Raw genomic sequence first — 13,934 nt, forward strand, 5'->3', positions numbered from 1 at the left:
CACCTGACCCAACTGTTTCAACCATTGAGAACATTCAGATCAGGGTCTCTGACCTGTTCAGCTCTGTATGATGTCTGCTCACCAAGATACTCCAACACCTGACTCAACTGTTTCAACCATTGAGGACATTCAGATCAGGGTCTCTGACCTGTTCATCCCTGTATGATGTCTGCTCACCAGGATACTCCAACACCTGACTCAACTGTTTCAACCATTGAGGACATTCAGATCAGGGTCTCTGACCTGTTCAGCTCTGTATGATGTCTGCTCACCAGGATACTCCAACACCTGACTCAACTGTTTCAACCATTGAGAACATTCAGATCAGGGTCTCTGACCTGTTCAGCTCTGTATGATGTCTGCTCACCAAGATACTCCAACACCTGACTCAACTGTTTCAACCATTGAGGACATTCAGATCAAGGTCTCTGACCTGTTCAGCTCTGTATGATGTCTGCTCACCAGGATACTCCAACACCTGACCCAACTGTTTCAACCATTGAGAACATTCAGATCAGGGTCTCTGACCTGTTCAGCTCTGTATGATGTCTGCTCACCAAGATACTCCAACACCTGACTCAACTGTTTCAACCATTGAGGACATTCAGATCAGGGTCTCTGACCTGTTCATCCCTGTATGATGTCTGCTCACCAGGATACTCCAACACCTGACTCAACTGTTTCAACCATTGAGGACATTCAGATCAGGGTCTCTGACCTGTTCAGCTCTGTATGATGTCTGCTCACCAGGATACTCCAACACCTGACTCAACTGTTTCAACCATTGAGGACATTCAGATCAGCACATAACAACTCGTCATAGCAGAAACAAAGTTGGCTGAACGTCTGTCGCCCGTACCCAGTTCTGGAAGAACATGTACTACTGGAACAGGGATAACGAGACTCGCTTGAATCCTACTGACGTCAACTTATAGTACAACCAGAAATTATTGAGAATTTAAAGATTGTAATTTTGTTATTTTTTTCACTCATTACTCACGTATTAAATGTGAATATTAGCAGAACATAACTCCAGATTCAAAGACAGGTGAACAGTTAGTATTTTGTCAAGTCACCATGGGCAGCAATGCAGGCTTCAATGTGGCGGGGCATACTACTGATCAAAGAAGTTAGAAAGTCGTGGTCCATGCTGTCCCAATATCGGAACTCCTGTTCTTTCATTTCAGCAATATTTGTCAGATTTTTCTTATTGACACTTTCCTTCATAAGTCCCCAAACATTTTCTATTGGATTTAGGTCAGGGCTATAGCTGGGCCAATCTAATAATGTCATATTTTGGGTCCGAAACCAGGCCTGTGAATGCTTTGAACGATGTTTTGGGTCGTAGTCCTGCTGGAAAATCCAAACGTTTCCACAGAACACGTGAGCAGATGGAAGTAAATGTCCCTCGAGAATATCTGTGTACCGCTCACTGTTCATGTTCCCTTCAAATACTCAGAGGGGCGTTGCCCCTAACAAAGATATGCCACCCCACACGTTAAATTTCGGACTGTACTTTTGGCGCTGATACAAAGGTTTTTCAGTTTGTTTGGTCCAGAATTTCAGTGTATTAGGAAACAGCCACACAGAACTTTCATCTGAGAAAATCACATTGTCCCAGTTAAAATTTCTATGCTGTAAGCACCAGTTCAACCTTCGCTCCGTTTGTTCAGGTTTCATGATCGGTGATGGAATTCCTCGACTTTTCTGCCAACCCATTGCATGCAGCTCAGTTCTAATTGTCTCCTTACAGACAGTCACAGTTCCTCTATCAATCATATCCAGCCTTAAGTTAAGTTAACTCCTTCGTTTGTTTTAAGAAACAAGAATACCAAGCCGCCTGCTGTCACCGACAGTCAATTTCCTAAAAATGAATCAATATCGAATACATTTTTACAACCTCTAAAATTATTCTTAACAATTTACTGTTCCGTACATGATCCAAAATAGAAGGAATATTGTAAAGTTCATATTTCGCGCCCATTAGCAAACAGTCAAAATCTTACAGTATATTACATTTTCCACCAGTCGGATTGCCTAATTCAGTTTCTGCGGATCTGCTCAGATCACTCGAATGTCAAGGCCGTCTATGGCCGACAAGTGAGTATGATTGCCGATGGTTTTGGAGAAAGTGCCTGCTTACTGTCGAGGAAATGATTTGTAGATGTTGCAGTAAGTTTTTAGACCCGTGGAATGCCGCTGCCGGTCGAATCTAGCCCTACATAGGTGCTGTCAGCGTGGCTGGAATTAATAAACGAATTTAAAAGGTGAGTTTTCGCTGTCTTGGGTGATCCATGATTTTGGCTTGGAACTGCGGAGGTAGCTGTTTTCGGTGAGTCGTGGCGTATAACTTTTGAAATAATGATCCGATTGTGACCATTTATAGCTCATTTTGTGGGGAAATCATCTCGCTTTCGATCCGTAGGCCTCGACGGGGCCTTAAAAATAGTTTACGTGGTGAAATCTAACTTTGATTGAGGAGGGGGTGGTTCCGTCGTTACATCCCTTTCCTTTTATATAGTACTAGGGTAGGGTCTATGTACCTATATGTCTTTCTAACGCTGTTTCTAAGCGTGACACGCCCCTGTGGTTTATACTAGAAATCCAATTACACATATTCCTAAAATTCTCCATAATTTCTGGTCATATATAAAACCTTTCCTTTATACAAGCTTATTAGCTGTACCCCTGTAGCTTCATGTCTTTCTGTAACTTCACTGACTATGAAGGCTTGGCGCAATAAAAGTGAAGTAGTACTAGTCGTAGTACTAGTAATGGTAGTAGTAGCAGTAGTAGTAGTAGTAGTAGTAGTAGTAGTAGTAGCAGCAGCAGCAGCAGCAGCAGCAGCAGTAGTAGTAGTAGTAGCAGCAGCAGCAGCAGCAGTAGTAGTAGTAGTAGCAGCAGCAGTAGTAGTAGTAGTAGCAGCAGTAGTAGTAGTAGTTGTTGTAGTAGTAGTAGTAGCAGCAGCAGCAGTAGTAGTATTAGTAGTAGTAGTAGTTGTTGTAGTAGTAGTAGTAGTAGTAGTAGTAGTAGCAGTAGTAGTAGTAGTAGTAGTTGTTGTAGTAGTAGCAGCAGCAGCAGCAGTAGTAGTAGTAGTGGTAGCAGTACTAGTAGTAGTAGTAGTAGTAGCAGCAGCAGCAGCGGTGGTGGTGATGGTGGTAGTAGCAGTAGTAGTAGCAGCAGCAGCGGCGGCGGTGGTGGTGGTTGTAGTAGTAGTACTAGTGGTAGTAGTAGTAGTAGTAGTAGTAGTAGTAGTAGTAGTAGTAGTAGCAGCAGCAGTAGCGGTGGCGGTGGTGGTGGTGGTAGAAGTACTAGTAGTAGTAGTAGTAGTAGTAGTAGTAGTAGTAGTTGTTGGAGTAGTAGCAGCAGCAGTAGTAGTAGTAGTAGTAGTTGTCATTGTCGTAGTAGTAGAAGTAGTAGTAGTAGTGGTAGCAGTACTAGTAGTAGTAGTAGTAGTAGTAGTAGCAGCAGCAGCAGCAGCGGTGGTGGTGATGGTGGTAGTAGCAGTAGTACTAGTGGTAGTAGTAGTAGTAGTAGTAGTAGTAGTAGTAGTAGTAGTAGTAGTAGCAGCAGCAGCAGCGGCGGCGGTGGTGGTGGTGGTGGTGGTGGTAGTAGTACTACTACTAGTAGTAGTAGTAGTAGTAGTAGAAGTAGTAGTAGTAGAAGTAGTAGTAGTAGTGGTAGCAGTAGTAGTAGTAGTAGTAGTAGTAGTAGTAGTAGTAGTAGTAGTAGTAGTAGTAGTAGTAGCAGCAGCAGCAGCAGCGGTGGCGGCGGCGGTGGTGGTGGTGGTGGTGGTAGTAGTACTACTACTAGTAGTAATAGTAGTAGTAGTAGTAGTAGTAGCAGCAGCAGCGGTGGTGGTGGTAGTGGTGGTAGTAGTAGTACTAGTAGTAGTAGCAGTAGTAGCAGCAGCAGCAGCGGTGGTGGTGGTAGTGGTGGTAGTAGTACTACTAGTAGTAGTAGCAGCAGCAGCAGCAGCGGTGGTGGTGGTGGTAGTAGTAGTAATGCCACCACTATCAACCACCATTGCCTAAGTTAAGTAAACAATGTTGATAAAAGAGACCACGAAAAACCCGCAATCCACAATTCCTTAAAGAAACGCCAAACGTTGCAACAAATTGAATCGCTAAATGCGTGTCGACAGCAATGTAATTCGCGCACGAACATCATATGATCATAAAAATCAATTAAGCAAACACAGGAACACGAAAAGCACAAGGATGTCCCGAGGCAGCGTCCAACAACGTCAGTGGACCTGACACACGAAATCAACATTATGGTAATCAGCCGATTAATTAACATCCTTGTAGCCATTGTAAGAGTTAATTACAAAGCCGAGCCTCATGTACCTGGATAAGGGTAGCATTGGGGAACCACCACCAATACGCCTGTATTTGTGCACATGGCCCCAAGCCTGGCTGATGTTTTGCTTTGAGCCCACTATGATATTTCCGCTCGCTCCGACCCGCATATATCTCCATTTTCCCTTGTTCAATCTCGTGCAGCGATGTTTAATTAGTTTATGAGAATATCCCATCTCTCAGCTTGAAACGTTCATGTCTCCTTTTACCCAGTCAGTGTATTATTTTACGTTATTTAATAGGACACGAGGAATATAATATGTTCTTCGCTTTTCACTGGTCTGGATCGAGCACCGAGTGGGTACGAGGACCCAAAATCGATAAGTTGCTCGACCCGCGAGGCATGGTCCTCGGTTGGATACAAAACTAGAATCGCTTGTCTTGTAGCAGTGTCTAAATATTTGATAGATTCGTGTCTCTCAAGTTTTTAAAAGTTGGCACCGTTTTAGATGAAGACTGTGGTAGCTTGTTTGTGCCAATGGTTTGATATAAATAATTGACTAGAAATGTCTGTGATCGGTGTCAGTTACTCCGTCCTAGCGCCGTTGACCCTGTAGCAGGGAGACAGATCTCTCACTCGATGTATTGCATAAAACACGACAAAGTAACTCGACTGATGTTCTCTTGTGAACCTTTGACGAGTTTGTAGGGAACTCAAACCTGGTTATCTCGAATTTCATTCGATTACATTCCGTGAATGAGGGAGTTTAGTTTTACGCCGCTTTTAGCAATATTCTAGCAATATCACGGTGGGGAACACAATAAATGGGCTTCACACATTGTACCCATGTAGGGAATCGAACCCGGTTCTTCGTTGTGACGAGCGAACGCTTTAACCACTATGCTACCCCAGCGCCCCTCGAATAAATTCAGGCTAAGCGCGGTTCGATACACGTGTAGTATTTAGTCATGGTACTAACGTCGTCCTCGGATTACCACCCCTATGGAATCTAGGCTAACACCAGCCAGCATCGTGTAGTGTAACGGGAGATGTCAGGGTTTTACTGACGTTCAAAAGTAAGTCAACAAATGATGTCCTGGGGTTATTTTCAAAACAAAAATAAAAATATTTGAATATTAGTGTTTTGGTTGTGACATACAAGTCATATTTACGAATGTTGATTCTGTGGAAAATTATCCCAAAGTACCAAGTGTGTAGTTTCTATTGTACTTCAGTATATGATTGTAACTAAACTGCTTGCCTGAAACATAAAAACTGGACTTGAAACTATTTTTTACAAACATTAACAAAACGTCACTGAGCGTGTACAAAATGCCAAATAAAAAATACAACACTATGTAAAGTGCAATATAGTGTTTGTCATATGGATGTATTCTTTCCGCGGCCCGGCTGGATCTGAAACAGTATCTGCGTGTGTAGGAGAGACATGTAATAAAGACAGAGGGACTCGGGTGCGAGGATGGCACGTGATGGGATACTGATATAGTGAGTGAGTGTAGTTTTACGCCACTCTTAGCAATATTCCAGCAATATCATGGCGGGGGACACAAGAAATGGGCTTCACACATTGTACCCATGTGGGGAATCGAACCCGGGTCTTCAGCATGATGAGCGAACGCCTTAACCACTAGGCTACCCCACCGCCCGGATACTGACATATTAATGATTACTTACGTAAACATATTACAGGTAATAATTCATAGATCACGACCGCTCTTAAAATATTCCAGCAATATCAGGACACTGGATGTTGGCATCACAGATTGGACTCATTTTGGGAATCGACACCGGGATTTCATCAATTCAGCATCCTTTGCTATGTTGGGGAGACATATGTCAGAATATGCATATAGTACAGTATAGTATATCAAACAGGTATAAATATTCCGTTTTTCAGTCCCTGGATGCCGAGTATAAGCGGACTCAGCCAGATAGTAGGACAATGTATGCAGATTGTGTTTATTCAAAGAATACTAGTGCACGTAGCAAATGGGTGGTTTTAATTGGATCCATGGGTTGTTGTAATACTAGTCCGGCGTGAAAATATTGTGTTTCACCTTACATAGTCTGCCATGGTGTAGTTTGGTGTACAATTTATGTCACAGGCACTGGGCCATATAATTGTTATTCATCGAGGCATATAAATGGGATTTTTCGGGAAAGTGCAATATGTATTTTATATATACATATACAGTGAATCTACCACGCCCCGGCTGACCCTGGCGTCTGAGGCGCCGATACTCGCTGTGCAGAGTTATCTACCCTTGGAGTGACACAAACGTGCGACTCTGCACTGTTAAAAATGCGTAAAGATTCTTAACACAAACATAAGCCGGTTCCATGCCCAAAGAACTTGCTTCGTACAGATATTTAGATGTGTTTAGGATCGCGTTTAAAAACTAAACACGTTTTGCATTTAAGGATGTTTCGTATTGAATTACAGAGATAAACCCGGGTGTGCCATGTTTAGGGGCTCGTAACCCCGACGACCCGGGTGTGATTCCCACTTGGGTACAATGTATGAAACCCATTTCTGGTGTTCTCCGCCGTGATATTGCTGGTGTACTGGAGTATTGAAATATACTCACGCCCTCACTCTCATCATGGTTAGGGTCTTTTCGTGTTCTGACCTGCTTTACAGTTTCTCAGAGCGCAACACACTACTTTCTGCTGAATAATCCAAAGTACGACTTTCTGTGGAATAATCCAAAGTACTACATTCTTTTAAATAATCCAAAGTACGACACTCTGTTGACTAATCCAAGGTACTACTTTCTCTTTAATACCTCAAAGGACTACTTTCTGTTGAATACTTCAAAGGACTACTTTCTGTTGAATAATCCAAAGGACTACTTTCTGTTGAATACTTCAAAGGACTACTTTCTGTTGAATAATCCAAAGGACTACTTTCTGTGGAATATTCCAAAGTACTACTTTATGTTGAATAATCCAAAGTACTGCTATCTGTGGAATAATCCAAAGAACTACTTCCTGTCGAATAATCTAAAGTACATCTTTCTGCTGTATAATCCAAAGTACTTATTTATGTGGAATAAAACAAAGTACTACTTTCTGTCGAATAATACAACGTACAACTATCTGTGGAATAATCTAAGGTACTACTATCTGTGGAATAATCTAAGGTACTACTTTCTTGGAATAATCCAAAGTACCACTTTCTGTTGAATAATCCAAAGTACTACTTTCTGTTGAATACCTCAAAGCACTACTTTCTGTTGAATAATCCAAAGCACTACTTTCTGTGGAATAATCCAGTTTACTACTTTCTGTTGAATGCCTCAAAGCGCTACTTTGAATATCACAGTGCATTACCTTCTGGGGAATAATCCAATGTATCAAGAATACAGAATGAAGTATGACAGTATCAGACGCAGACTTTTTACGGTAGTGTCTGGGGTACCTAACGGGACAATGTGTGTATAATGATAATACTGGATAATCGAGGTTGTCGGAAACTTCGACACCGTGATCACTACGAGCTCGTCAGCTTATATACAATAACATCTTAATGCTCGATGTTTTCATGTGTTGGAGCCCTAAATGTGCTGAGATAGAATGCACGAAAATGTGTATTTCGTTAAGGATTTAAACACATTCCTATACAAGTATAGATCTAAACATGTATTTTATATGTTTAGGTTCTGAACTCATTGTCACGGTGCATGGATCGGAATCTAAAACCACGATGACTGTTTTGGAGGCCAACTTTCGTTGGATTTATCAAGACGGCAAAATACACCTGCATCACAATACTGCTCAAAGCGTCGTTAAATCACCCACTCACTCACTCACTCACCCACCCACTCACTGACGGACCTGAGCACCTAAATACAACATAATTACAATTTACGGGGGCTTGTACAAGTGATATTTAAATTGGTATTCATGTCCAATAAACAGAGGTTGATTGGGGTAATACATCACCCGTTTTGCTGGATACACCGAAAACAAAAATCGATATATTATTATTATTTTGTCTGTGGTGCCTTTTTAAAAGCAATGTAAATTTACTCATACCCTTTTCTTGTTCAAAGTGCAGTTCTGATAAAGATATCAAAATATCGCGATAACACACACCCGCTCTTCCTCGCCCGCCCTTCAAACACCCGCTCCCGGTCAATTCCCCCTCCGTCGTGAACCCCCATTTAACCAGTTCTGTAACCTCCAACCATACAAGATGTTCGCCCGTTTGATCCTAACCCGTTAGATCATGGAGTCGGTATCTGTAAAAGAGCTGTTGTGGAGCTTAATACGCGCGCCAATATCTGTGGATTACTGTAATTAATGGGCCGCTATGCATATAATGCGAAATATGATTTCAAAGAGAAGTACGTTCACGTGCGCGCGGTAGGAATCGGTCTCGTGGGATCTCGCGGGATTGTGCGATGCTTTGTTCTACCGGCAGTTCTGTCATTGCGCGAGTCTCATTACCACGTTAGTGCTACGGTTTAGATAGAAAATCCATTTTTCGCTGACAGTAACGGTTAAAGGTTGTACTAAGTCGTTTGTGCTTGTGAAATAGAAAATGGAAAATAAATGACAAAATACAACAGCATGGACGAAGAGTGGACATCAAAAAAAGATTAAACAAAGTAATATGGTAAAAGGAATAGAAAACCGGGTGACCCCGCCCATCATGGTAATACCGTTATTACGGCGCTCGATAGGGGTCGGTGTGGCCCTCCCGGGGGACTCACAGGTAAATACCTAGGGGAGAATCGTTAAAAGCTGAGTTTCAACCGCAAGGGGGAACTATTTGTAGACTTAATGACGAGACATACAGATCGATACTAAACCACATAATTCATAGACAAATCAATACTACTTCAACAGCAGGGTAATGGTGCTCTGGACAAGAGAACATACCAGAGCAACAGAAACAGAACGTTCTGAAATAAATACATAAGTTACGAAAACTGTTATAAATTGATATTTTGCCATAATGTTTTACAAATCTACAAAATTGGCATTTTTACTGCCACAAATGTAATAATATTAAATACATTGTAGTTTTATCTTTTTAATTCATCCACAAAATACACTGACCGAACAATAGACTCTAGTTGACAATAAACGCAGATCCTTATATATCTATCTGTGTTATATGCAAAGTATGCCAAGATTTTGGTAAAACCGCAATTGATTAATTAGTTGGACTAATTTCATGCTAATGCTAGGGTCATTCTGGTTCCTCTCTAATTCAGACGTAATCAGTACTTTACCAGCAACTGTAGACGCTAGACCTGGAGGAGGTCACTCATACACTAAACTTACCCAATACATGCTGTATCCTTTCTCGTCTGTGTCATTTTATAGCAATATTCCATGAAAATCAACTTCTCCCCGCCTACTAGCGAGGTTTTTCTGTTAAAAGCTGATAAAGTTGTCGGATAGTAACACACGACAATGCATCTGAAAAATACCCTCAAGTTTGTTGCTGACAAGTCACCAACTCATTTCACATCAAATATTTTACTGTAATGATTTACATTTACAAATGGTAACGTTTATCGTGTGATTAAATCTACATATATGCAGTATACATTGTAATGTAAACGGTATGAGTATCTTACAACAGGCGACATGCACATGACACCTCAGAGAACGCGCTGGTCTCAATTTCTCGCCACGCAGTAATTAGTAGTTAAACGATTTCTTTCTTTTGCCCGACAGTTCCGCTTTATTTATGTACTTATGTCACAACAAACTGTACTTTGATGTGTACTGATTCTTGCTGTTTCTACTATGTTCTGTACATGTAAACTTTAGGAAATGAAACGCTACCGTCAAATATGATATGTATTATAAGGGCAATATGTGGCAGAATTCCGCCATATTCCCCACGATTTTATCTCAGATTTTATCAAATTGAAAAAACGTACGAATCATAATTTATAAATTTTTGTCATAAACCAGAATTTATGAGAGTGCGAAGTGATAATCCTGATGAAAAACTACAATTTATCACCATGGATGAAATAGCCAAAATTAATCTTGAATAGAGAGTTAGAGAAACCCTAAAGTAATGACTTCCAAACCAGGTCCTGCACGTTCCTTTGATACCGGTAACACGAACCAAGTCTGCTTATATCAATTATAAATATACCGTTTGGAAATCTCACGAACCCAAGAAACAGGCTAGAAAAAAGGAAATTTATTTCTTAAAAAGAAAACGATCCATCACATTTTATGATGTAATATGTCGAGTGAGTAATTCATGCATATCTGCTTCGAGATAAACTGATTTTTTCAGGTAGTTTTCTAGGCTCATAATTTGCTCTTATCTCCCCTCAGAATGCTGAAAGTGTGATTAAAACGGGACTTATCTAATCTAAAGTTTCAGATATTTAACTTATCAGCTGGATATAGGACTATCACCTTCAACGCATTGTAACATTGTCAAGTCGTGTTGGGGCACAACGCATTGTAACATTGTAAAGTTGTGTTTGGGGCACAAAGCATTGTAACATTGTCAAGGGTGTGTTTGGGGCACAAAGCATTGTAACATTGTCAAGGAGTGTTGGGCACAAAGCACTGTAACATTGTCAAGGGTGTGTTTGCGGCACAAAGCATTGTAACATTGTCAAGGGTGTGTTTGGGGCACAAAGCATTGTAACATTGTCAAGGTGTGTTGGAGCACAAAGCACTGTAACATTGTCAAGGGTGTGTTTGCGGCACAAAGCATTGTAACATTGTTAAGGTGTGTTGGGCCACAAAGCACTGTAACATTGTCAAGGGTGTGTTTGGGGCACAAAGCATTGTCACATTATCAAGGCGTGTTGGGACACAAAGCATTGTAACATTGTCAAGGCGTGTTGGAGCACAAAGCACCGAAACATTGTCAATGAGTGTTGGGACACAAAGCATTGTAACATTGTTAAGGCGTGTTGGAGCACAAAGCACCGAAACATTGTCAATGAGTGTTGGGACACAAAGCATTGTAACATTGTTAAGGCGTGTTTGGGGCACAAATCATTGTAACATTGTCAAGGAGTGCTGGTGCACAAAGCACTGTAATATTGTTAAGTCTTGTTGGGGCACAAAGCATTGTAACATTGTCAAGGCGTGTTGGGGCACAAAGCATTGTAACATTGTCAAGGCGTGTTGGGGCACAAAGCATTGTAACATTGTCAAGAAGTGTTGGGGCACAAAGCACTGTAACATTGTCAAGGCGTGTTGGGACACAAAGCATTGTCACATTGTCAAGGCGTGTTGGGGCACAAATCATTGTAACATTGTCAAGGAGTGTTGGGCACAAAGCACTGTAATATTGTCAAGTCTCGTTGGGGCACAAAGCATTGTAACATTGTTAAGGCATGTTTGGGGCACAAATCATTGTAACATTGTCAAGGAGTGCTGGGGCACAAAGCACTGTAATATTGTCAAGTCTTGTTGGGGCACAAAGCATTGTAACATTGTCAAGGAGTGTTGGGGCACAAAGCATTGTAACATTGTCAAGGCGTGTTGGGGCACAAAGCATTGTAACATTGTCAAGGAGTGTTTGGGCACAAAGCACTGTAACATTGTCAAGGGTGTGTTTGGGACACAAAGCATTGTGACATTATCAAGGCGTGTTGGGACACAAAGCATTGTCACATTGTCAAGGCGCGTTGGGGCACAAAGCATTGTCACATTGTCAAGGAGTGTTGGGGCACAAAGCACTGTAACATTGTCAAGGAGTGTTTGGGGCACAAAGCATTGTAACATTGTTAAGGCGTGTTTGGGGCACAAATCATTGTAACATTGTCAAGGAGTGCTGGGGCACAAAGCACTGTAATATTGTCAAGTCTTGTTGGGGCACAAAGCATTGTAACATTGTCAAGGTGTGTTTGGGCACAAAGCACTGTAACATTATCAAGGGTGTGTTTGGTGCACAAAGCATTGTAACATTGTCAAGGCGTGCTGAGGCACAAAGCACTGTACCATTGTCAAGGGTGTGTTTGTGGCACAAAGTATTGCAACATTGTCAAGGCTAGGTTGGGGCACAAAGCATTGTCATGGCGTGCTTTGGGCACAAAGCATTGTCACATTGTCAAGTCTTGTTGGGGCACAAAGCATTGTAACATTGTCAAGGGTGTGGTTTGGGCACAAAGCATTGTAACATTGTTAAGGCGTGGTTGGGGCACAAAGCATTGTAACATTGTCAAGGCGTGGTTGGGGCACAAAGCATTGTCACATTGTCAAGGCGTGGTTGGGGCACAAATCATTGTAACATTGTCAAGGGTGTGTTGGGGCACAAAGCATGTAACATTGTCAAGGGTGTGATGGGGCACAAAGCATTGTAACATTGTCAAGGGTGTGTTGGGGCACAAAGCATTGTCACATTGTCAAGGCATGGTTGGGGCACAAAGCAATGTAACATTGTCAAGGGTGTGATGGGGCACAGAGCATGTAATATTCTCAAGGGTGTGTTGGGGCACAAAGCATTGTAACATTGTCAAGGGTGTGTTGGGGCACAAAGCATTGTAATATTGTCAAGGGTGTGTTGGGGCACAAACCATTGTAACATTGTCAAGGGTGTGTTTGGGCACAAAGCATTGCAACATTGTTAAGGTGTGTTTGGAGCACAAAGCATTGCAACATTGTTAAGGGTGTGGTTTGGGCACAAAGCATTGTCACATTGTCAAGGCGTGGTTGGGGCACAAAGCAATGTAACATTGTCAAGGGTGTGATGGGGCACAGAGCATGTAATATTCTCAAGGGTGTGTTGGGGCACAAAGCATTGTAACATTGTCAAGGGTGTGTTGGGGCACAAAGCATTGTAATATTGTCAAGGGTGTGTTGGGGCACAAACCATTGTAACATTGTCAAGGGTGTGTTTGGGCACAAAGCATTGCAACATTGTTAAGGTGTGTTTGGAGCACAAAGCATTGCAACATTGTTAAGGGTGTGGTTTGGGCACAAAGCATTGTAATATTGTCCAGGCGGGTTTGGGGCACAGAGTAATGTAACATTGTCAGTGCGAATTTTAGAAACAAAACCTTTTACAGGTTTCCTGAATTGGTTGGACCATGTCACTGTAGTCCAATCGACTGATGCTCATGATATCAATCACTGGTTGTTTTGTTAAGACTCCACTATCTTCACACCGCTTGTACACAGGTTTGTTGTTGGGGGTGTGGGTGGGGTGGGTGGGGGTGGTGGTGTGGGGTGTTTCAATGCGTCCTGTTTTCTCTGATGTTTATATACCGGTATTACACCCGAACTCCTATCTTATCAGCCCTTGATAAAATTACATGACAACAGACCTACAGGTAAAACGAACCTGGAACAGTCAGTGGTTGTCAAGGTCCGCTAATTCTGGTGAAAACCTTTCCACAAGCCGGACACCCATGCTAGCTGCCCCTCAGTGAAACCCAGTTCTTTTATCATTAGAAACAAACGGCCGATAAACAAACCGTTTTTGTCAAGAACTTTCCTTGGTATAAAAAAACCCCGTGAAGATCCGGGTTAGAATTTATCTTCAGTATCTCGTTCTTGTCGTAAGAGAGGACTAACGGGATCTGGTGGTCAGGCTCACTGACTTGGTTGACACATGTCATCATATCCCGAATTGCGCAGATCGATGTTCATACTGTTGATCACAGGAT

The sequence above is a fragment of the Haliotis rubra genome, unplaced genomic scaffold (genome assembly GCF_003918875.1).
Source record: "Haliotis rubra isolate DU_JTF1 unplaced genomic scaffold, ASM391887v1 Scf123, whole genome shotgun sequence".
Classification (NCBI taxonomy): Eukaryota; Metazoa; Mollusca; class Gastropoda; order Lepetellida; family Haliotidae; genus Haliotis; species Haliotis rubra.